This window comes from Morone saxatilis, unplaced genomic scaffold, assembly GCF_004916995.1.
Source record: "Morone saxatilis isolate NCDOM2014 unplaced genomic scaffold, NCSU_SB_2.0 Contig9, whole genome shotgun sequence".
In the NCBI taxonomy this organism is placed as follows: Eukaryota; Metazoa; Chordata; class Actinopteri; family Moronidae; genus Morone; species Morone saxatilis.
The window spans coordinates 12,854,233-12,859,224 of NW_023340268.1; positions in this window are offsets into that span (position 1 = coordinate 12,854,233).

Below are 4,992 nucleotides of genomic sequence, written 5' to 3' on the forward strand. Positions count from 1 at the left end.
TTGCTCTCTGTGATGAAGGATTGCCAATATACATCGGGGTCATTTACGAGATGGAGTATGTGGCAGCATAATCAATTCCTCAGTGTATTCCTGTGGCTGTATATCCATTCACACTCACAAGGTCATAATGCGTTTTGTGTATTGGTGGCTATTCTAAAGGGCGAGGTGGCCAAAGGAGGACAGACTAGGAGCAATAAGAAGAGAGAAATACTGGCATACTGAAGAAAGGGCACAGAGTGTGTGAGAGAAGTCCTTCTCCATTAATTATACCGTACTTCTGCCATCACTGCAAAAATGAAGCACCCACAGCACCTGACTCCATCCAAGGACCCTGAGCTTTTAGAACAGGCTCAATGTACCAGCACTCCCAGAGGAGATGACAGAGGACGTGGCTCTTTTTGAGCAACTTAGAAATGATAAGAGCTTCTAAAGAGAGACCGGAGAGAGAGAGAGCAAGTGAAAGACAGGGAAGAGGAAGCTGAGTATTAAAGTGGGGGAGTTGAAGATGGTAGGAGAGGGACGAAGAGATTGGCAGCTGGGAGTGATAAAGACAGACAAGCAGAAAGGGGAGAGTAAAGGGAGGGAAAGAGAAGAGAATGGCAAAACAGAGATAGAGAGTGGCGAGGAGGCAGAGGCAGCAGGCTTAGATAAGTAGTGAAAGGGACGAAGCTTGAGAGGCAGGGGGACAGAGAGGGAGAGAGTGGAGAATAGAGTGACTGGGGATGATTTATTAAAACTGAGCGAGACGGCACTTCAGAGACAGCTGCCACTTTTCACTGACTTTCAGACAGGCCGAGTGACAGTGACACATCAGTCAATAGAAACAAAAACTTTGTGCAAGTGTTCGGCAAAAAAAGTTCTGAACAATGTTGGATTATCTGGCAGTGGAGGTCACTGGGGTTGCAGATAGCCAGAAGACATTAACATAATCTTTAAATATCCCAGTGGGTGACGTGTGGTGTACGTCAGTAGTTAGTACAGAGTTCAATTCTCAGTCACCACCGTTTCTGTTCTTTGCTCCCCCTGCGTTGATTTAGTTTTTGAATGCGCATCTGTTTACCCGTAGCAGGGTAAACACAAAGAATCTTGCTTGCAATGCATGCAAAGATACACTCACAGTCGACCTGTAAATAGAATAAGCAGTTTGAGAGGAAGAATGAATAAGAGACATTTTCACCCATTGCAGCGTCAGCACTCAAAACAACCGTTACCGGCATTACAATGTGTGCCTTCTTCAGTGTGTAGGTGTGTTATAGATTTTACCCATAGACAGTATAAAATAGATTTTACCTACCTACAAGGAACAGACAAAATAAAAAACATAATGGAAACAGAGTCTGTAATATAGCTTATGTACGTAGCTATATATAGCTTTGAGTGCACTCAGCATTCTTTCAGAGCAATATGAGATGAGCTCAACAGAAAGAAAATCATCACCAAGTTTCAGGAACATTAATATGCCAAGAAGAACAGTCATGCCAAACACAAACTGCATTGCCAGTTAGGGTGTTAACACATGCTAACAAATGACATGGAACCTTATATGATTCATTCAGCGGTGTAATGAGGGTATAGTTTCTTCAAATTTAAAGTCCTACCTCATTAAATATTTACACAATTTAATCTGCCCCATGCGCACATTGTGTCTGAATGCCCATGTGTGGTTTTCTGTGCATGTGTGTATGTGTGTGTGGGCCCTTGCACTAGGGGATGCCCTTGAGAGGTTCATTGAGTTGATGGAGAGATTCGGATCACAGATTTCCTGTAAACCCACTGAGCCGTGTCGTAGGAACAGGCAGGCAGACATTTTGTGATGGCCCCTGGAAGCACTTGTAAGCTGTTAGAGTGTGACTTTGATAATGCAAACGTCAACATACGCTAAGCCTCACCGGGCTTATGGCCTGTAGTTTGGGGGATTTTGCTTGTGATTTTAATGAATTCCCGTATGTCATCACAGTTTTGACACCTGAGGTAAAATCGATTCTACACTGCCTCTAGTTATGAGGAACAGATTAAAAATCAGGGGATGTCTCTTTGCAGAGAAAAATAAATAGACTTGAACTTCATTTCCCGAGCTGCAGCGATTTATGCAAAGTAAATAAAAAAATCTGAGCTCGTCTTTTGGATGTCATATCCACAGCAGAATGGCATCCACTGATGGGAAGAAACTGGATCAGAGGAAAATGTTTCTTTTTGATCTGCTCATCTCCCGCGTTGGATTGAATGACCACCGCCTCTCTCCATGTCAGTTCCCATGAGTACCGCTATTGCAGCTCAAGGGCTGATGGTGTGCAGGGTGAGGAGAGTGTGTTTCTGTGTATGTGTGTGGGAAGTGTGTGTATCAGGCAGGCAGACAGATAAAGAGACAGAGAGGAAGCAAAGGCTCCCAATCAGGTGACATCAACATTTCTACAAGTGAGGCGGACAGACAAAAGAGGTAAAGTCGTATAAAAACAGACAAATGGAAAGTTATCGTTCAGAGACGGGAAGTGAGTCATGAGCAGAAGAAATGGTAGAGATCAAAACAAGAAAAGTGTGTGCCTTTGGAGAGAAACTGGCAAGAGTAATTAAAAAAAAACTGAGAAACAGAGAAGAGGACAGAGATGAAGGAAGAAAGTAAAGCACAAACTGCTGCCAAAAAGACTCCTTTGCTAGAAATGAAGTGTAAAAAAACAGACCAAAAGTTCCTGAGGTAGCAAATGTGAGAGAGAGGCAGAGGGAGTCAGGCAGACAGAGGAGGGGAAACAGAGGACAGAGGGAGTGATACGAGCTTCAAAAGATGAGAAATGAATCTCCAGTTGACAGCAGATAGGGGTCAGTTATGATAAGTGTTCCCCCTCTCTATCCTCAGTGGGAGTATAGTCCAGTGCTGAATTATCAGCTGCCAGTCCTCTGCTCAGGTCCTACAGACACAAGGTGACCTTCTGTGAATCAGCCAGTCGGTGGCAGAGAGCTGCGGACTGCTGACAGTGACAGGTGTTCACTTTCAGCTCCCAGCTCCCACTGGCACACTGTCATTATGGTTTATTCTTTCATTTGCCCAAAACTTTAAAGGGTAAAGAGGCTACCTGCGGGGTGTACATGAATCAAGCGTTCTGCACATACAGTAATCCTTGCTTGGTTGTAAAAAGAAAAAGAAAAAAATAAGGCCTGCAATATACATTCAATGAGGGAAATCACACCGGATGCGACAGGGAACGCGTTAATGTTGACACCCTGTCAGATTCACTCAGAAATGATGTGAGGCCAATTACAGGGGTGTTCCTTAAAGGGCCAGAGCTTTAAAATGGGAAGAAAAAGAAACCTAAAGTGATGAATTGCTGCATTTCCTGACTGCCTGGTATAATGTGTTTTCAATAGAGCCTGCTTTTCCATTGGAAGTGGTAACGATTGTAATACATCAGTGAAATGTGAATTTAATGTGCTCAAGTTCCTAAAGATCTGCAGGGGTAAAGTAAGGTTTCTCTTGTAATTTACAATTTCCCAGTCCATTATCAACACATGTATAGTTGATCACCATTGCACATGAAAAGATTCACCTCAAAGCACATCCCAAAAGGAAACATTTGAAGTCATTCTGGTAGAAATAATGCACACGTCTTTAAAAAGAGTGGTGGACACAAGGTGTAAAAACTTCTCAAATCTCAACCTGAAGAAGCTGCAGTGCGATGGCAGTGACAACCAGAGCGGAAAGGAAGATATTAAAAATCCTCAGTCATGCACTGGCAGTTGCCACTGGCTCATTTGGGAGCAGGACTTTGGTGCTGCAGCCACCGATGATGTACATTATTTGCCGGTAGTGGGATTCAGGATGTTTTTATGAGGCCAGCGGCCCTGAAAGCAACAGTATGTGGACCAGCTCTGAACAATTGTATTGTCCCAGGGCTTTTGATTAATATGAAGGGTGGCTGAGGAACAATTCCAGCAGTGTTATCAGGAGCAAACAGAGGGATACATGGGGCTCTAAAGCTCAGCAGGGACCCCATCAGTGGGTCCCCATGCCACCTGGCTATGATTCATACAGCTGGATTGATAGCGTCTGATGTGGGTTATGTATCTGTTTACCTACATGTGTGTATGCTTGAGCTCACAGCTGGGATGGAGGGAATTGTGCTTCTGTGTTTACCCCATGATTGAAAATCTCTCTTCCACTGCACTTAACTGCTGATTGGTTTAACCTTGCAGACACAATCCATTTGTTTTACCAACTACCTTTGAAAAAAGAACCTCCATCACGCTGTGTTTCGCAGCTAAACCTATTTGTGATGTAAATATTTTGAACTGAAATAAATACTATCAGATAAGGGCAGATACTTATTTGCCTGATGTGGGAGTTGCTTTGAAGACTCGGCAATAGCAAACAGCATCGTTATTTAAAGTCTAGACATGCACTTTTATCTTTGGCAGCTGTGCGATAATTCCCTATGATGATTATCTGACTTGCTTTTAATTACAAATATTACACTGTTTCCCTACAAATGAGGCTGATATATGAACAGCTCGGTCCGTTGGGTGTTTGCTACTCAAATGATGTCCCAAAAGAAAAAAGAAAGAGAGAGAGAGAGAGAAAAGATTCTTTATCACATCCACCCCACCCCGGAAGAAACCATCAGCAGCTGTCACACATTCATTTAAGAAGGAGCCAATTATAGCAATTTGACAGTTGTGCTCATTTCTGAACGGATCCCGTTTCAAAGGAGCAGACCTGGCTTTCTGCCTGGTTCCTTAGAACTTTGTGGCTGTTCTGGCGAAGCAGCTTCGTTTGCGCGCCACCCTCCTTTCCTCTGTTTTCTCTCTCACCCGTTTCTCCCCCTCTCTCCTTCCCTTTCTTGCCACCCTTTCCCCTTCAATTGTGAATCAGAAACAAACAAGTTAGATGCTCAGTGGACTGAATGTGATGCGTTGCCTGGACAACGAAAGGGACAGGCCTGGGGAGTCTGGTGCTGGATGAGAGTCTGGAGAAAAGTGAGGAGGTGGATGTGTGTGTGTGTG